The sequence below is a fragment of the Myotis daubentonii genome, chromosome 14 (assembly GCF_963259705.1).
Source record: "Myotis daubentonii chromosome 14, mMyoDau2.1, whole genome shotgun sequence".
Taxonomy (NCBI): Eukaryota; Metazoa; Chordata; class Mammalia; order Chiroptera; family Vespertilionidae; genus Myotis; species Myotis daubentonii.
In genome coordinates, this window is record NC_081853.1 from 4644995 (window position 1) to 4665766 (window position 20772).

At 47.4% G+C, this 20772-nt stretch overlaps 1 protein-coding gene across 8 annotated transcripts in view; it reads left to right on the forward strand.

The window, feature by feature from the left end:
- Positions 1-20772, forward strand: part of FRMD4B (FERM domain containing 4B) — a 212424-nt gene that overhangs the window by 54729 nt on the left and 136923 nt on the right. The window contains exon 1 of one of the 8 annotated variants that reach the window (XM_059663001.1): positions 14578-14598. The exons of the other annotated variants lie outside the window; for them this stretch is intronic. The gene's annotated coding sequence lies outside the window, so the exon portion shown is untranslated. Of the gene's footprint in view, positions 1-14577; positions 14599-20772 lie in introns of those variants that run through there. 8 annotated transcript variants of the gene reach the window in all.

Below are 20772 nucleotides of genomic sequence, written 5' to 3' on the forward strand. Positions count from 1 at the left end.
TTTATGCTTCCATGAATGAGCAAGAATCCCCATTTCCATACTCTAGCCAGCAACTTTTTTTTATTTATACCACCTACTAGCCCAGCGGTTCTCAACCTATGGTCGCGGCCCCTTTGGTGGTCGAACGACCCTTTCACAGGGGTCGCCTAAGACCATCGGAAAACACATATATAATTACATATTGTTTTTGTGATTAATCACTATGCTTTAATTATGTTCAATTTGTAACAATGAAAATACATCCTGCGTATCAGATATTTACATTATGATTCATAACAGTAACAAAATTACAGTTATGAAGTAGCAACGAAAATAATTTTATGGTTGGGGGTCACCACACCATGAGGAACTGTATTAAAGGGTCGTGGCATTAGGAAGGTTGAGAACCACTGTACTAGCCCAAAAGTCACATTATTTTATTTTCTTTATTAGGGGAGCTGTCCAGTCTTCATAACTTGTTTAAGAGGAATTGTTCTCATCTGACAACAGGGCAAGCGTTCGACCTTCATCGCTCTGTGAATTGTTCTGCACGCTTTCAACCCAGACTTGAGAGAAAATTTTAGTTTCTTAGAAAATGTTTGTCATCGCAAAGTGTCATGGAACCTCCTTGTGTAGATAAAGTGAGTTTATGCAGAGTGTAGCTGGTTAAAATCCAAGTGTCTCAGGTACAGTCTCACATAGCCCTCCGTCACGCACCAACAACAGGGTTTAGAAAGAGCTGCGAATAGTTCTTTCCTGTCACATTCACTGTGCTGATTAGTTCCCTGTAACTGAAACCTTCTGCAGTTTCAGTTACCCGTGGTCAACTGCAGTCCAAAATATTAGACAGAAAATTCTGGAATTAAAAAAAGTCTTAAGTTTTCAATTGCATGCCATTCTCAGTAAGATGATGAAATCTCACACCATCCTGCTTGGTCCCGCCTGGGAAATGAATCATCCCTTTGCCCAGCGTCTCCAGGCCACATACTGAGCCGCTGTCTCAGTTCTCAGATTGACAGTCCACGGATCTCAGTGCTGTGTTCAAGTCACCCCCTTTTGTTTTTAAATCCTCACCCTACGATATTTTTACATTGACTTTTTTTTAGAGAGAGAGGAAGACAGAGAGAAATATCAATGTGAGAGAGACACATTGATTGGTTGCCTCTCACACACCCCCCAACCAGGGCCAGGAATCAAACCTACAACCTAGATATGTGCCTTTGACTGGGAATCGAACCCATGAACCTTCAGTGCACAGATAGTGCTCTAAACACTTAGACACACGGGCCAGGGCAAAGTCACCCATTTCTCCTTAGCAATGCCACATTTACATAACTTTCATTACAGAATATTGTTATTGCTGTTCTATTTTATTATTAGTTGTTGTTAACCTCTTATGGGGCCTCATTTATAAAGTAGACTTGATCACAGGTGTGTATGGATAGGAAAAAACATAGAATACACATACAGGGTTTGGTGCCATCTGTGGTTTCAGGCCTCTATGGGGGGTAGCTGTATGGCTTCCCCATTGACTATTTAGTGGATTTCAGCAATTTTACCTCTTCTGTGAATGCTTTGCACTTCGTTTAGAAAGCTGGAAAGTGGTCACAAGGCATTTATTTATCATCTGTTTATACACGGGATAAAGCTTGCAGGAGAAAAACAGAACATTAATTTTTCATTCTTAGGTGCCCGAGGCCTTGAAGCTTATTTGCCCCTCTAAACCCACATTTATTAGCGCCAACATAACTTAACCAGAGTTCAGTTGTCTCGATGAGATTTCATAGCCGCACGTGACCTCACTGTGGAGGACACCAGGCTGATTAGAGGGAGATGACTGGCGCTGCTGGTCCCCTAAGTGCCACGCTTGTTCCGAAAGGATGGGTTGGCCTGCAGGTCTGTTTGGATGCAGACTTGCCCCAGGGCCAGCCTAACTAGAGGTCAGTTGGAATTCCCACAGGAAGCCCTGGGAGAGGGCTCTGTCCCCTGATAGCTGGCCTGCATCCTGTTAGCTGCTCCCTTCTAACAGTGCCCGCAGGCTACTGTCCAAAGGGCAGGTCCCAGTGCAGCTTTCTGCCGTGGCTGCAGGGGCCAGACCCCCCATTTGCCCCCATTCCCCGGGGGCAGGCCCAGCGCCTCAGCCTCCCAGCAGATGCCACACGCTCCTGCCCTCGGGTGCTAAGCTCCAGGAGGGAGAGCTTGGAAGTCAGAGCATCAGGGCAGCAGCTGGGCGGTTCGCAGACAGGACGGTTGTACAGCACGATACTGGCTGCGATTGCTCCCTACGGTTCTCTCATTCCTGTTTGTTTTCTAAGCCTCCTTCCATCCTGAGAGGCTCGATTTGGTTCGGGCATAGATAGCACCCCATGTAACTTGGGGATATCCTGATTGGTCTTTAAGACAGCGCTTCCCAGCATTTTTCATGTCACAGAGTGCGTACAAAATGGTGACGTCTGTGATGTACCCAGGGCAGATGTACATGAGGCTGCTGGGGCTTGAGGTGCCCATTGGAGGGACTCAGGATGCCTGCGGGTAAGGACCATTACCGCAGGATAACTATTTCCCATTGTGTCCACACACTGATGAGAAGCTGTGCTCCCAGCCAGGCATAATGGCCTATTCCTCTTGCAGGCACTGGTTTAGGGTAAACATATGACCCAGCTCTGGCCAGTGGAGGTGGCTTGCTGAAGCATTTCTTAAAAATCTCTCTAAAGAGATAAGAGAAAGAGAGGGTCCTCTTTGGAAGAGTGGCAGCTCTATTGCCCCCACATGGAATGGTAGCTTGAGGAGAACATGCGGAGTGGAAACCTGGGAGGAACCTGTACTTCACTGGCTCTGCTAACCTGCGGACCGCACCAACCTTGGAGCTGCCCTACCTTGAGGCTCTGAAATAACAGATCCACGTTATTAAGTTATAGAGGCCCTTGACCTGGCCTGTGGGGATCGGGCTGAAACCAATCTCTCGGTCAGGGGTGTGGGTGAAGCAGATTTGGGGCCGACAGTGCCCCAGCAGCAACTTAACCCACGACCAATTCTGGGAGGAATCAGGCTCCCTCCTCCACTGGTCAGAGCATCTGCCCCCTGGTGGTCATTGTGCGTCATAGCTACCAGGCGAATGGCAAACGGTCGGACAGTTGCTTAGGCTTTTATATATATAGACTAGAGGCCCAGTGCACAAAATGTGTGCAAGGAGCTCAGCCCTCACAGCCCCGGCTGCCTTGGCCCTTGCAGCCCGGCTTTGTCCGGAAGGTTGTCTGGATAGTCAATCTGCTGTTCGGTCTAATTAGCATATTATCTCTTTATTATATAGGATTCTCATGTTATGTCTGTAATTGGGGGAAAAAAGCATTCTGCTATACTATATGCTCAGTACTTGAAAATCAGAGCTTATGGAAGAGTTGTGTAACCAAAAAAAAAAAAAAAAAAAAAAGCTCCAAGTAAAATGCCTTTGAGGAAAGAATGGAAAAGGAACTGGGGGTGTGCCGATAAAAGGGATAAAAGGAACATGTTTAAGTTCAGAATAAGTGAGTAGAAGTAAAAGGAAATTCTAAAAGAAAAACAATGCCTTTACATTAAAGAGTACAAGTGCTGGTGTTGTTTATATTAATATGGTGGTAGTTTTGACTGGAAACATTTGCCAGCATCTCAGAAAAACATTAGAGAAGGGAAGGAATTCTTTATTTTATTTTTCAATTACATTTCACATTCAATACTATTTTGTATTAGTTTCAGATGTACAGCATAGTGGTTAGATAATTATATACTTTACAAAGCGCCCCCCCATATTTTCAGTACCCACCTAGCACTATACGTAGTCATTACAATATTATTGACTATATTTCCTGTGCTGTACTTTTTTTTTAATATATTTTATTGATTTTTTACAGAGAGGAAGGGAGAGAGATAGAGAGTTAGAAACATCGATGAGAGAGAAACATCGATCAGCTGCCTCCTGCACATCTTCTACTGGGGATGTGCCCGCAACCCAGGTACATGCCCTTGACTGGAATCGAACCTGGGACCTTTCAGTCCGCAGGCCGACGCTCTATCCACTGAGCCAAACCGGTTTCGGCACCTGTGCTGTACTTTTAATCCCCGTGACTAAGGAAGGGATTCAAATTTGAAAAAAATATTTACATTAATAAGACATTTGGAAATCTTAACACTAACTGAATATCTGATGACATCAAGAAACTATTATTACCTTCTTTAGGTAATGGGGTTATGTTTTTAAAGAGTCCTCATCTTTTATATTGAAATGTTTACAGATGAAATTATCTTAAGTCTTGGATCACTTCAGAATAGTACATACAGAAGGACAGAAAATAGGCGAACACGTTGGTGAAACCAGATTAGCGGGGCATTGATAACTGTTGGAACTTGGGGGTGGATACAGCGGTTCGTTACACCAGCCTGTCGCTTTCTGTGAGTGCTTAAAACTTTCCACCATAAAATGTTGTGTTTTGTTTTGTTTTGTTTTTAAAGGAATGCCAAGGAAAAGAAAGGGAAAAACAAAACAAAACAAACAGATTCCGCTGAAATACAGGAAGTCTGACAGCAGCCGCAGTGTTAACCCTGCATGCATTTCTCATTGACTGCGGCAGCCGAGTGCAATGGCCTGTTTTAGAATGTGGGGTGGCCTGGCCAGCGTGGCTCAGTGGTTGAGTGTTGACCTATGAACCAGGAGGTCATGGTTCAATTCACAGTCAGGGCACATGCCCAGATGGTGGCTTGATCCCCAGTGTGGGACATGCAGGAGGCAGCTGATCAATGATTCTCTCTCATCATTGATGTTTCTCTCACTCCCTCTCCCTTCCTCTCTGAAATCAATGTAAAAAATAATAATTAATTTTTAAAAAATAATGTAGGATGGGCCATGGGTTCAAATCTTGTTCTCTATACCCAACTGGGGACACTTTTGTTACCAGATTCTCTTACAAGAAATTGTTACAAGCCTCGATTTCTTGTTTGTAAAATGGAAATGAACTAGTACCACTCCGTTGGGTTGTTGCCAGAAAAAGAGAAGATAATCTGTGGAAAGCACAGGGCTTATACCGAGTACCAGTCAGCACTCAGTCAGTGTGGGCTGTTGACTACTATTTTATTGCATGTAGCACTTAACATTAGAAAGTAAATGAAGGTGAATATATGCTCTTTTCAGTAAATGTTGGAGCATTGTTAATAGCTTCTGAATTTCAAAGGTCTTTTTCCGTCATTTTTTCAGACATGGATGCTGTTAGCTTTTACAGAACTTAAGCCCATTGCCTGAAAGACTGCACTTGCCTGTGGGGAAACCAAATCCAACATCAGGCCACTCGTCCCGTTAGAACAGGCAGACAGGAACCCCACGGCGCCCGCCTTTCTTTCCCACTCTTTTCACGTCTGTTTTTCCATTTATGGTTAAAAGGGCAAGAGAGCCCGCCTGGAACAGGAAACTTCCGTCCTTTTCTGCTGGAGGAGACCATGAGTAATGGACTTTTCCATCGCGGTGGTTTTTCCTGGACATGGTGTAGCCCCTCCAACTGCTCCAGCATGTGATCCTGAAAGAGAACTAAGTAAACGTCAAATGCCGCTCACCGGTCAGAGATGCTTTCCTCGTTTCTAATAAATTATGAATTCATTCTCTGTACCTGGTGCCCTTCCTTTTTAAACAGAAGTTCTATTCATTCAGAGCATCAGGTGAGAGATCTGCCCGTGCCACACGTTGTAGCAGAATAAGGCAGAAATGGGCCTGCACTCAGCCCCCAGCCACCCAGGGGCCGGCTCCTTCTCAGCCTCCAGCCGGAGCCTGGAAGCTGGGACTGCTCTGTGCTCCTTTATCACTTTCTGTTTTGTTTTATGCGGAGATCTTACCCTCAGCTGAGATCACCTACTTACTAAAGAACTTATTTGTCTTGCGCACCCCCTTCTAGATGTCTCCCCTTCCCACCACTGGCTCCCAGCACCCAGCCCAGCACCCAGCCCTTAACAAACACCCCAAAGTAGTTTGTGTAATGAATGCAGACCTAAGAAAGCACATCAGGTGCTAGAGGAGCTCTGACACACTCCTTGACAGGAATGGTAAGAGATGAATATGTGGCAGGCCGCACAGTCCAGCCACGGGCTGCCTGGGAGGGACAAACAAGAGGACCACTCTGCTCCCAGAGGGAAGGCGGCCTGGCCCGCACTCCGAGCGCGTCCTCCCACTTCTCTCCAGGGCCTTGCACGCCTGTGGTGCGCAGCCAGCATCTGAACTGACTGGACTGGTTCTAGAGGCAGAGCGAGAGAAGGATGAGGGGTTTGGGCAGAAACATTCCTTTCTTTAGTGCAAACCTCACAAAACTGAGGAGAGGAGCTGGTCTCAAGGTTTGTCCTCTACGTTTATGACCGTGGTTCAGAGTTAGTCTCCGCCGTCCGAGTTCTGGAAATCGTGTGTTTTGCCTGTGCATCTGGCATTCATTCAGTACATGAGTGTTCCGCGATGAAAGTGATAGTATTGTGATAAATGCAAAGCCTCCCATAAAGATTCCCAAGGCTATATTCCTTTAAGAATTGGGACTATACCTCCACATATTTTTCCTAAACTGGCGGACATATTTCCCTTGTTCCGCTTCCAGGCCTGGTGAAAGCACCCAGGAAGTCACCAGCACACCTGTTTTATAGAAGAAATTTCCAGTATGCTCTTATTTCATTTGAACCTACCAGGGCATAATTCCATTTTCAATGGAATTCCCTGACAAGTGTCTCAAAGTCCACATTCCTGGACCCCTGCGCGGTGCCTGACGCCCTGGTAGGGCCACTTGGGCCAGCACGTGTTTCAGGGCGCATGAGGGGAGCTTGGCCTCCGTTCCTGTCTGGGCTTAGGGAGCCAGTTCTCTGGAACCACTTTCTACCGGCTCACTGACCACAGAACTCCCACCGGAGACCCTGGCACTGCAGGAACTTTCCACCCCCAAGACTGACCCCCGGCACCGCGGCTTACCAGTCTCAGCTGGGGCTCCCCACGGCCCCAGCTCTGTGTCGATGGCACCCGTGTTGGTGAACACTGTTCGTCAGCTGGTAAAGGGCAGCTGAGGCCAGCTCTCTTTTCTCCCTTTTTGTTTGCAAATGAATCTTTTAAAAAATTAAAACTAGTTAAAGAAAGGCGTGTTAGGACTTCCAGTCAAGGTGGCGGAGAAGTTAAACTCTGCTCACCTCCTCTCATGACTGCATAAAAATTACAACTAAATTGTGGAACAACCATTTTGAGAACCACTTGAAAACTAGCTGAACGGAATTCCTATAACTAAGGATATGAACAAGTGCTACATCGCAACTGGTAAACAATAGGAAAGATCAATGAAACCAAGAGCTTGTTTGTTAAAAAATAAGAAAAATTGATAGAGGGCCAAAATAAATAAAATCAGAAATGAAAGAGAAGTGACGACTGACACCACAGAAATACAAAGAATTATAAGAAAATTCTACAAAGTATTACATGCCAACAAATTAGACAACCTGGAAGAAATAAATAAATTCCTAGAAATGTACAGTCTTCCAAGACTGAATCAAGAAAAAACAGAAAATCTGAATAAGCTGGTAAATACTAAGAAACAAAAGTCCTGGATTGGATGGCTTCAAACTTTCAAAGAAGAATTAATACCATCCTTCTCAAACTATTCCAAAAAATTGGGAGAGGATGGAAGATTCCCAAACTCGTTTTATGAGGCCAGCATTATCTTGATACCAAAACCAGAAAAATACTGTATGAAAAAAAAAAATTGTAAGCCAATATTCCTGATGAACATAGATGCAAAAATCCTCAGCAAAACACTAGCAAACCAAATTCAGCAATACATTAGGGGCATCGTACACCATGAACAAATGGGATTTATTTTGGGGAGGCAAGGTTGCTTCAATATGCACAAAACAATTAATGTGATACACCACATAAACAAAGTAAAGAATAAAAAAAGCATAGACTGTGAGGTGAAACATAAGATGAGTCAGAAAAAGCATTTGACAAAATCCAGCATCCATTTATGATAAAAAACAAAAAAACAAAAAACCTCTCAGCAAAATTGGAATAGGGGGAACATACCCAATAAAATAAAAACCATTTATTACAAACCAATAGCTAATACCAAATTCAAGGGGGAAAGAGAAACTGTTTTTCTTAAAATCAGGAACAAGACCAGGTGTCCACTTTCACCACTTCTATTCAACAAATTATTTTTAGTTTCAGCCAAAGAAATCAGACAAGAAAAAAAAAATAAACGGCATCCAAATTGGAAAGGAAGGAGTAGAACTGTCATTATTTGCATATGACATGGTATTTTATAGAGAAAACCTTAAAGATTCTACCAAAAAAATATTAGAACTAGTAAATGACTTTAGTAAAGTAGCAGGATACAAAATTAATATTCAGAAATCAATTGCATTTTTTTAAAAAAGAATGACTTATTGATTTTTAGAGAGAGAATAAGGCAGGAGAGAGAAACATCGATGTGAAAGACAAACATCTATGGCAGCCGTGGGCAAACTACGGCCCGCGGGCCAGATCCGGCCTGTTTGAAATGAATAAAACTATTGAAAAAAAAGACTGTACCCTTTTATGTAATGATGTTTACTTTGAATTTATATTAGTTCACACAAACACTCCATCCATGCTTTTGTTCCGGCCCTCCGGTCCAGTTTAAGAACCATTGTGGCCCTCGAGTCAAAAAGTTTGTCCACCCCTGATCTATGGGCTGCCTCCTGATGCCCCCAGCAGGGATCAATCCTACAACCTGAGCCTGTGCCCTGAGAACTGGCAACCTTTTGGTGCACAGGATGATGCTGAGCCAACTGAACCACACTGGCCAGGGCATCAGTTGCATTTGTATACACCAATAGCAAACCATCAGAAACAGAAATTAAGAAAACAATCTCATTTATAATTGCATCAGAAAGAATAAAATTTCTAGAGATAAATTTCACCAAGGAGGTAAAAGGCCTGTTCTCAGAAAAGTATAAGACACTGAAGAAGAGACAAATAAATGGAAAGATATAGTGTGCTCATTGTTAAAATGTCCATACTACCCAAAACAATCTATAGCTTCAATGCTATCAAAATACCAATCGCATTTTTCACAGAACTAGTACAAATAATTCTAAAATATGTATGGAACCACAAAAGACCCCTAATAACCAAAGCAATCTTGATTTAAAAAAAAGAACAAAGTTAGAGGTATCATGCTACCTGATATCAAACTATACTACAAGGCCCTAGTAATCAAAACAGCATGGTACTGGCATAAAAATAGACATAGACCAATGGAACAGAATAGAGAGCCCAGAAATAAACCCACACCCACAGGGCCAATTAATATATGACAAAGGAGACAAAAATATACCGTGAGGTAAAGACAGTCTCTTCAATAAATGGTGTTGGGAAAATTAGACAAATACATTCCAAAAAAAAAAAAAAAATGAAACTAGACCACTTTCTTACACCATGTGGAGAAATAACTCAAAATGGATTAAAGACTTAAATGTAAGACTTGAAACCATAAAACTCCTAGAAGAAAGCATAGGTAGTAAACTCCTTGACATGGCTCTTAGCAATAATTTTTTATATGTCTCCTCAGGCTAGGAAAACAAAAGAAAAAAATAAACAAATGGGACTACATCAACCTAAACAGGTTTTGCACAATAACGGAAACCATCAACAAAACGAAAAGACAACCTACCAATTGAAAGAAGATATTCACCAATTATACATCTGATAAGGAGTTAATATCCAACTTTTACAAAGAACTTATACAACTTAAAACAAAAAAAAATAGATCAGAAAATAGTCAGAGGACCTGAATAAACATTTCTCCAAAGAAGACATACAGATGGCCAATCTACACTAATAAAAGAGAAAAATGGTAATTGGCGTACGACGCTACCCTTTTCATTGGCTAATCAGGGCTATATGCAAATTAACTGCCAACTAAGATTGGCAGTTAACTGCCAACTAAGATTGGCAGTTAACTGCCAACAAAGATGGCAGTTAATTTGCATATGCAGGCACAATGCAGGGAGGCGAAAGGGAAAGCTGGAAGAAGCCCCCTGCCACTGACAGTGATCGGAAACCCAGGGGGGAGCTAAGAGCTGGGGGGCAGGGCAAAGGCGGCCCTGGGGCTGCCTTTGCCCTGCCCCCCAGCCATGATCAGAGAATCAGGTGCCTTTTCTGCCCTGGCCAGTGACAGCAGGAAGTAGGGGTGGAGCCAGCGATGGGAGCTGGGCACGGTCGAAGCTGGCAGTCCCGGGAGCTAGGGGTCCCTTGCCTGGGCCTAAAGCGGAGCCTGCGATCACGGGGCCGCTGCAGCTGCGGGTCCCCGATGCCCGAGCCTGACACCTCTGCCGGAGGCCTCAGGCCTGGTCAAGGGGCCGATCCAGTGATTGGTGATCGGAGGGTGATGAGGATCAACTCCTCTGGCCGAGGCATCAGGCCTGGGTGGGGGGCGGAGCTGGGGATTGGGAGGATATGATGGTCCCCTTGCCCAGGCCTGAAGCCTGGGTCAGAGGCGTCAGGCTTGGGCGGGGGGTGGAGCAAGCGATCAGAGGGAGATGGGGGTCCCCTGCCCAGGCATGATTCCTGGGCCAGAGGCCTCAGGCCTGGGCGGGGGTCAGAGCCAGTGATCGGGGGGAGATGGGGGTCCCCTGTCCAAGCCTGACACCTCTGGCGGAGGCGTCAGGCCTGGGCAAGGGGCCAATCAGGTGATCAGAGGGTGATGGGGGTCTACGCCTCTGGCTGAGGCATCAGGCCTGGGCAAGGGGCAGAGCCAGCAATCGGAGGGGTCTGGGGGGTCCCCTGCCCAGGCCTGATGCCTGGGCCAGAGGCATCAGGCCTGGGCTGGGGGCAGAACCAGTGATGGGGGGAAATGAGGGTCCCCTGCCCAGGCCAGAGGCGTCAGGCCTGGGCAAGGGCCCGATCCTGCGATTGGAGGGTGATGGGGGTCAACGCCTGAGGGCTCCCAGTATGTGAGAGGGGGCAGGCTGGGCTGAGGGACACTCCCCCCCACACACACACCCAGTGCACGAATTTCGTGCACCGGGCCCCTAGTCTATATAATAAAAGCCTAAGCAACCGTTATGGCAGAACGACCAGTCACTATGATGTGCACTGACCACCAGGGGGCAGATGCTCAATGCAGGAGCTGCCCTCCGGTGGTCAGTGCACTCCCACAGGAAGAACACTGCTCAGCCGAAGCCGGGCTCACCGCTGGTGAGCACAGCGGCACTGGCAGGAGCCTCTCCCACCTCCATGGCAGAGCTAAGGAGCAGCAAGCAGGCAGGCAGTAAGGAGCGAGGGGTCCCAGACTGCAAGAGGGCACAGGCCGGGCTGAGGGACCTCCCCCACTCCCCCGTGCATGAATTTTGTGCACCAGGCCTCTAGTAGACATAAAAAGATGCTCAGCATCACTAATCATCAGGGAACTGCAAACTTTAAAAACTAAGATATCATTTATCAGAATGGTTATCATCAAGAAATCAACAAACAAGTTGAAGATGTGGAGAAAAGAGAACCCTTGTGCACTGATTGTAAATTGGTGCAGCCACTATGGAAAACAGTATGGAGGATCCTCAAAAAAATAAAAATAGAGCTAGCTTATGAATGAGCAAGTTCACTTCTGGGTATTTATCCAAAGAAATAAATACACTAATTAGGAACGAGATATGCACCTCTATGCTCTTTGCAGCATTATTTTCAATAACCAAGATATGAAAGCCACCCAAATGCCCATCAATAGACAAATGGATAAAGAAGAGGTGGTACATATAATATACAATGGAATATTACTTATCCATAAAAAATAAAATTTTATCATTTGTGACAACATGAGTGCACCAGACGGTATTAAGCTAAGTGAAATAAGTCAAAGACAAATACCATATGATTTTACTTATATATGAAATCTAAAAAACAAAGTAAATAAATAAACTAAGCAGAAATAAACTCATAGATACAGAGAATAAATTTACTGTTGCCAGATGGGATGGAGGTTGGGGAGATGGGTGAAAAAAGTGAAGGGATTAAAAAGTACAAATTGGTAGCGGTAAAAATAGTCACAGGGCTGTAAAGGACAGCGTAGGGAATACAGTCAGTATTGTAATGACGATGTATGTGGGCCCTAGATTTATCGGGGTGATGATCACTTCATGAGGTATATACATGTCTAATCACTGAGTTGTACACCTGAAACTACTATAATATTGAATATCAACTGTAATTGGAAAATAAATTTAAAATGTATTAACATTCCATAAAATTGAAATGAAAACTGGCTTAATCAGAAGTGGAAATTATAATGATTCAGGTCTCTCCCCAACTTTTCTTCCCAGTGGGAGGTGCCTGGGAGCCCAGGCGCCCATCCTTGCAGCTTTTGACTCCAGAACAAAGGAGAAGAAACCCTCCCCCTTCCCAGATCTCTGTAACTAGCCAGGGTCAGGATAGATGTTACTGGTTATTCTTGAATCACTTGCTCCTCCCATGATGGGAGGGCATAGGTGAGCCTTATCCTACTCATCTGGATGGTGCCCTAATTGGAAAGCAGGGATCTGTGATTAGAAAACGGTGGAACAGACCTGGACAGGCAAAAACAACCGACATTCTGATTGTCTCCTAGTTTTAGTCCTCTCGTGTGCTTGCACGGCCACAGCTGGCCTTCCCCCCACCCGCCTCTGTGTAGGAGCTGGCAGCCTCGCCAGGCCCTTCAAGCTGGCCGCCTGGTGGTGGTAGCCCTTCTATTGCTGGATTCTGACACTGGTTATCAAAACTGTAACCGGCCTTCAGCAGTGAGCAAGGCTTCACCACGCCATCAGAAACGGCCCACGAGGTCTTTCAGTAGTCTCTCCGCCCCAGTGAGAAAAGTCACCCTTCATTGAGTTTTAAATATGGAAGGTTTCCCCAACTATAAAGTAATTCCCAACGACAAGGCTTAAAACGTATATATGAGATATACTGAATATATGACAATTTAGGAATATAGACGAAGCAGGGGAATAGATGTAATATTTAAGGTCAGTCTGTGGATTAGTCGCTGGATGATTGCTGTCGTTCACTCTCCTTTTCCAGCCTCTTCCTCTGGATGCGAGCGTGGGCCCCCAAACAAAAGCCCTTCCCTGAGCCTCCTCGTAGCTTTCCAAACACAGCGGCTTTGCTTCCCCCTGAGTCCTTTGAGCTACTGCAGTTTTTGAATTCCTGTGTGATGTTTCACTGGGAATTATTGCATGACTTTTTCTTCCTTTTCCATTCATCCTGAAGGTGTGTACACACTACTGCATGGCCTTCTAAAGTGATGTTTAAGTGGCTTGTTTATTCTAACATCCAGCCCCTCCAACTGTGAGGCCACAGGCCCACAATGATTATAAATCTGTGTTTATCAAATGGCCTGTAAAGGCAGGCAGACTTGGCCTTCGTTAAGGTTGTAACGGGCTGGTGTGTCTTCCCCAGACAGTACATTATAGTTCAAGGGAGTTAGAGTGTTAAAGGGACTTGAAGAAAAAGCTACTGCCTCATTTCTGAGGGAAAATGTCTTTAGGGGGGGTGGTCGGGGGAGGGCACCTTACCCTTTATTTAAATACGTGTGGTATGTGCTTATATGCCAGGCAAACGTTTTGTGCTGTGTGTGTATTATCTCACTTAATTCCTCCAACACGCCTTCTCAGAGAAGGATTTTTATCCCATTTTCTAAGGAGGAAATGAATTCTCTGAGCAGTCAAGTAACTGTCCCAAGGACAGGCAGCTACAAAAATGCCAGGTTTGTCTGACTCTAGAACTCGTATTCTTAGCCATACCACACACTTGCACAACATTCCAGACTGTTCTTTTTACGGACAGGCTTGTCACAGGCTCTGACTGAACCATTCTAAAAATGGATTTACTATTTTCCCTACATTGTGTATACCTTTCTCTATGCTTCTCCTTCAGGTATCGTGCATTTTTATTTATTTCCGACGTGTTGAGTAATTTCAATAGTAATGACTTTGTTGAATGTAAATAACGAAATAAATCTTTTTCGGAGACCACGCCGTGCCGCCAGGGTTTGGTTTGGTTTGGTTTGCCGGCCGGTGCTGCCCAGGCTGTCCCAGGGGACTCCGAGTTTCTTTCCAAGTGACAGCGCTGTTGATATGAAGGGCTATGCATAGCAGCGCTGAGTTAAGTGTTATTTCTCTCTGTATTCATTAAATCCCCCGCCTCATTCAGCATCTGCAGAGATTAAAGAAGCGGGAGCTTCGATTCTTAGATGGCGTGGCCGTCTCTGATTCAACCCAGATCAAGTGTTATCAATGCAGTTTGGAAAACAGTAAACATTTCATTGTGTGTTTCAAACACACAGCGAACAGTGGCCAGAGCGACAGCAGGAGTGTTTGCTTGTTGTTGGGCCACCCCACCCCCGCCATTGCCCTCCTGACTCATGTTGAAAGGCTTTTGTTCTAATCAAAGCAACAAACGGTAAGGTCATTTCCTTGCGATTATGTGGCAACGGAAGGCGCCGTGGGTTTCGGGTCCCTCCTTCCACCAGCTCGTATTTGGAGAAAACACACACATCCCACAAGTGCTCACACATGTGTCCTTTGTCCTGCACCTTCTCGCCGGTCCCTTAAGTGAGCCGAGATCATGGGGAGGTAAGAACTATTTCTTTTGTAATCTTCTGACTGCAGGCAGTGTAGTGCCGCTCGTACTGATGTTTCCTAACAGAATCCTGGGCAGATTTTAATATTATCTCAGGTGGACTAAGAACTAGTACTCTGGAACCCAACTTTCAGAAAGGAAACTAAGGAAATGTTATCACTCTGCAAACAGGAGTTGCATTGCTCCAGTTCGATGCTGAGTGCAGATGCGCTGGTGTCTCCGAAGTGTTGTCCTTGTTTAGATGCTCTCTCTGCTCCTCAGAGGCCCTGGGGGCTGGTTTCTTGCTTTCCCTGGGAACTTGGGTAATTATTGTCGAGTCTATAATTCTATCTCACTGCACCCCCCACCCACTACTATCCTTTATCTTTTCTTGTGTTCTTTTTAGTTTAAACCATTTTGAAGATGAGAGCTCTTTACAGATGTGGAAGGAGAGCGAGGGGCGGAGCGGGTCAGGGAGCAGCGGTGGGTCAGGGAGAAGCGGTGGGTCAGGGAGAAGCGGTGGGTCAGGGAGAAGCGGTGGGTCAGGGAGCAGCGGTGGGTCAGGGAGAAGCGGTGGGTCAGGGAGCAGCGGTGGGTCAGGGAGAAGCGGTGGGTCAGGGAGAAGCGGTGGGTCAGCGAGAAGCGGTGGGTCAGGGAGAAGCGGTGGGTCAGGGAGAAGCGGTGGGTCAGCGAGAAGCGGTGGGTCAGGGAGCAGCGGTGGGTCAGGGAGAAGCGGTGGGTCAGGGAGAAGCGGTGGGTCAGGGAGAAGCGGTGGGTCAGCGAGAAGCGGTGGGTCAGGGAGCAGCTCTGCGTTTAGGTTGCCGTGTTGATGGTCTCTGCGCTGTGTGTCAACGGCCTCTCAAAGATCCCGTGAGGCCTAAAACATTAGTAACTTTTCTGAAAATTCCTTTTAATGTTCATTCCTGTTTTGCCTCAAGAAAGACGCAGGAACGTTGAGTCCTGTCCCCATTCTAGTTTATGATGGGCCGGGCTCCGTTCAGCAGCTCACGGTAGAGATCTTGGGAGCGCCATTTGGGGGGTTGCTGTCCATTAATTAATAAAGCTTTTATGATTTGTCAGAGGAAGTCCTACATCAAATTAAAGGGAAGCTTTTCTCTTTCCTCCTTTGCAATGTGGTTGTGGTAAACTCATTACGTCCTGCTCTGCTCTGTCCGTTCTCTGCTCCCGGTAGGTAGATGTTTGGGAGGGGGGCGGGAATGTCTGCGTAGACTCAGGAAGCAGAGGAAATGGTCTCAGCCAGGAGACTGGAGCTCTCGGTGTGAAAGGAAGTCTGTGAGGAAGTGGGGAGGAGCGGGAGAGGAGAGAAGCCTCAGGAAATAACTGTATCGCAGGAGGGACTAGGCCAGTGCTCCTACCCCAATACTGCACAGCAGTGCAGCCTTGGCAATGACCTGGCAGTCCTGTCTGAAGGTACTGACTGATCCAGAGAGGGGACAGGCACGTAACTGATCACACGCAGCCCTGGGCCGGGTTCCCGCGGCACTATTAGACGATCCGATCCGGTCTTAAGACTTGGGCTACAGCGCTCCGTGGAAGTGAGGCGTCTTGTCCAGCAGCCCTTTCAGGAACCAGAAGCTCCACCTCTTCACGGAGGCTCTAAAATACCCTGGCCCTGCGGGATGCCGTCCCTGTCACCCTCGCTCCCATGCCCAGAGGCTGATTGACACCAAGCGCTTGCTCACAGCAGGTGGCGAGAGCAACCCGGGCTCCTCTGCCTGGAAGGTAGCCAGGCCTCAGGTTCTAAAAGGAGGGGGATGTGTTAAGAAAGGTGACAACCGTTATCCACTAGGTACTTTATCCTCTGAATTCCTCAGCAACGGATTCTCAGTAGCAGGCAACGCTGTCTGACTAGTTGCTGTTGCTGCCTGTAATAAATACCCTGAAGCAGAGAAAAATACATATTCCCAGGTGTGCCAAACCCCACTCCCAGGCGTAGTCTGTGCTCAGTGCACATGGCCTGCTCCTCATTTGGGGTATACAGTGCCCCCCCTTATCCACAGGGGACAGGTTCCAAGACCCCAGTGGATGCCCGAAACCACAGGTAGTGCTGAGCCCTGTATATACCATGTTTTTCCTATACACGTACACCTGTGATAATGTTTAATTTGTAAATTAGGTGCAGTCAGAGATGAACAATAATAATAAAATAAAAGTTATAGTAATACCCTCCTAATAAAAGTAATGTAAATGCAACCTTCTTAAGTGAATGAAGCTGACCCTTGAGCACAAGCACTGAGAGACCGCAGCAGTCCATCTGCTAACCGAGACGGTGGCTGAGTGATGGCCGGCAGGAAGCTCAGATGGGCTGGAGCAGGTCGGCAGGGTGGTCCCTGTCCCAGGCTGGATGCAGGGGACAGCCTGGGGTTTCCTCACACTGTGCGGTGACAAAACTTATGAATTCTTTATTTCTGGTATTTTTCATGTAGTACTTTGGACCCCGGTGGTCTGAGGGTGAGTGAAACTGTGTGTGGATGGGGGACCACTGTCCAGGGAAGCTCTCAGTAACGTGGCAAGGCGGGGGGCGGGGGGGAGAGGGTGTGGGAAAATACCGTTGGTTAAGTAGATCTATACTAATAAAAGGGTAAATGCTAATTAGACCGACATCTTCCGGTTGTCCAGTCCTCCTTCCAGACCAAGCCACGGTGGTAGGGGCCAAGGCAGAGGCAATTAGGGGCAATCAGGCTGGCAGGAGAGCAGTGAGGGGTGATCAAGCAAGCAGGGGAGGGCAGTTAGGGGGATCAGGCCAGCAGGCAGAGGGGTTAGAGGCGATCAGGCAGAGGCGGTGAGGGGGTGATCAGGCAGGCATGCAGAGTGGTTAGGGGCAATCAGGCAGGCAGACAGGTGAACGGCTAGGAGCCAATGGTCCCGGATTGTGAGAGGGATGTCCGTCTGCTGGTTTAGGCTCGAAATCGGCAAGAGGACATCCCCTGAGGGGTCCTGGATTGGAGAGGGTGCAGGCCAGGCTGAGGGACCCCTCCCCCATATGAATTTTGTGCACTGGGCCTCTAGTTAAACATATTTGTGCTGTGCAATGTTTGAGCTGGGAGCAACCTTGTCCAATCCCCTGGTTCTATTGCTGAGGAGATTAAAATGCAGAGAAATGAAGGAACTTGCCTAGGCGCTCATATCCCTTAGGGCCAGGGCACAGCCCCGTGTCCTTCCCCGAGTCCTGATACTGTGTTCCGTCCCCGTTGCACTGGTCCATGCCCGCTGACTCTGTCAGACCTTGCTTCTCTGCACCTTCTGTAGTCGATCGATTGGTCGGTTGGTCGGTCGGTCGGTGCGCTGTTTCCTCTCTGCGGGTTCTCCTGGACTGGAACCGCGGGAGCTGCATCCAGTGAGGCCTGAGCTCTGCCAGCTGCGGCGGAGACCCGAGGCCGGTGCAGAGAGAGCCCACGAAAAGGAAGCAGCGGGCATGTTGCTAGTCACCACAGGCTGCAGTGCCAGCAACATGCACTGGGACACTTGCTCCTCGTCCTGTAAACATCATAGGGATCTGAGCTCTTGGCGGAGGCCAGGCCACGATCCTAATCCAAGAAGGAGATGTTTGCTTCTCTCTGAGATGGACTCCAGGAAGCTCCAATGAAGACTTTTTCTTGTTTACTCTGGGAAAGCTACAAAATCGTTCAAATGAAAGACTTGGTAATTGTAGGTAAAATATACATTACATAGGTTAATGTAACCAGGCAAGGTTAGGGAAACAGCATATCATTCCAATAAAAGCAATCTCTGTTTATGTCAGATGCTTTAAACCCCCCCCCCCCCCACACACACACACCCCTTCGCCGGGGGCGTTGGAGAGGTGTGTTCACCTCTGCCCCCTGGTGTCGGTTCATTTTCTCTTGGTTTTCTTTTCTCTGTCCTTGTAAGTGAAAACAAGCTGGCGGAGTGTAGCGTGTTCTTTCAAGACGTGGCTTTGCACCACCCCTACCCAGTGTGCGGGGTCAGTGAGAAGCTGAGCTTCCACAGCGATAGAGACGCTGGCTGATCGCATGTGCGGAGCTGAAAAGCACGCGGCCAGAGGGAGCTGACCAGGTCTGACTGCCTCGAGCCGCTCATGGTCCCTGTCCAGGCCTCGGGACCCACATGTGTGGGTGAGGAGGTTGGACTAACGCTGAGGCGCTTGTTCAGCTTCAAAATGCCGATTCCAATCTTTGTCGTTACTTCCCTGCCATCCAGATAAGCTGCAGCCCTACCCTCCCTGCTTACCTCCATCTCCACCTGGGTTCCATTTTTCCCTCCCTCCTTCCTCCTTCTCTCCCTTGCCTCTCTCCACTGATATTTCCCTTTTCTCTAGACAAGAATTCAGGGCTAGGACTACATGACCAGATACCCATGGTGCCGAAGGCAGTGTCTGGTGGGAGAAGACTGAGTAAAGCCAATTTGAAGAAGGAGAAATTCCTGAATCCATAACTGGATCAGACACCGAGGCGCCGTCTGGGAAGAAATGAGGGCTTGTGGGTAATAGATGCAACTCCTGTACTGAAATGTAATCCTGCTCTCTGGATTCCAAATGCTTCAAGGTCAACACACATTCCCTCGGTGTTCCCTGCACAGCAGTGCTCCAGGCGCAGGCTTGCAGAGGTGGGTGAGATGCAGCCACTGCCCTAGGATGCTGACCGAGGACATGGGGAGTCCAGAGCCTGCAGCCGCACAGGCCAGACCCTCAGCTCCATCACACGGGGGCGGGTGAGCGCTGCTGACATGCAATGGTTGTTATGAGTAGAATTGAATTGGTACGATTTTGAAGTCAAAGGGTTGGACTAACAGGAGTACATTTAAGTAGAAATCGAGCAATGTCAACTACAACAAACAGTGACACCCCAAAGCATTCAGGGGCCCACTGGCCAAGGTTTGTTTTGGGTGGGCTTTGTCTAAACGAAGCGCAGAGAGGGCGGAATGGTGAGGCGGTGCTCTGAGTCAGCAGGTAAACCTGCTTTGCCACTTATGAACCAGCCCTCTGATGGGGGTGATTAAAATCCCCTCAGGAAGTTACTGGGGGATCAGAGTTTGTCTCTGGCACTGAAGACATAGCTAATAAATGTCTGTTAATATTATTCAATAGTAATGTTATCATACCTCTATCTCAAGGGCAGCAAATAAAGACAATGGTGTCGTGAAAAATATGTAGACACCACCCGAAGACTCAGTGTGTGAAGCCATGACCGGCTCATTGTTCAGGGTCCCCGTGACCAGGAGAGCAGAGGAACCAGTTATCAGAACACGCATTGGGTCATCTCTGCGTCTATAGCAGAGGAACCAGTTATCAGAACCCGCTGAGGGGCATCTCTGCGTCTATAGCAGAGGAACCAGTTATCAGAACCCGCTGAGGGGCATCTCTGCGTCTATAGCAGAGGAACCAGTTATCAGCGCCCGCTGAGGGGCATCTCTGCGTCTATAGCAGAGGAACCAGTTATCAGAACCCGCGTTGGGTCATCTCTGCGTCTATAGCAGAGGAACCAGTTATCAGAACCCGCTGAGGGGCATCTCTGCGTCTATAGCAGAGGAACCAGTTATCAGCGCCCGCTGAGGGGCATCTCTGCGTCTATAGCAGAGGAACCAGTTATCAGAACCCGCGTTGGGTCATCTCTGCGTCTATAGCAGAGGAACCAGTTATCAGAACCCGCGTTGGGTCATCTCTGCGTCTATAGCAGAGGAACCAGTTATCAGAACCCGCTGAGGGGCATCTCTGCGTCTATAGCAGAGGAACCAGTTATCAGAACCCGCTGAGGGGCATCTCTGCGTCTATAGCAGAGGAACCAGTTATCAGAACCCGCGTTGGGTCATCTCTGCGTCTATAGCAGAGGAACCAGTTATCAGAACCCGCGTTGGGTCATCTCTGCGTCTATAGCAGAGGAACCAGTTATCAGAACCCGCTGAGGGGCATCTCTGCGTCTATAGCAGAGGAACCAGTTATCAGAACCCGCTGAGGGGCATCTCTGCGTCTATAGCAGAGGAACCAGTTATCAGAACCCGCTGAGGGGCATCTCTGCGTCTATAGCAGAGGAACCAGTTATCAGCGCCCGCTGAGGGGCATCTCTGCGTCCTGCATTGTCAGGACATCCATCAGCTTCCCGTGGTTTTGGACACCTGAGATCACTTGACTGCAGACACTTGTCTGGATTTCACTGGGACACAAATTCTCAAAGAAGTGGCTGTGGTTTGGT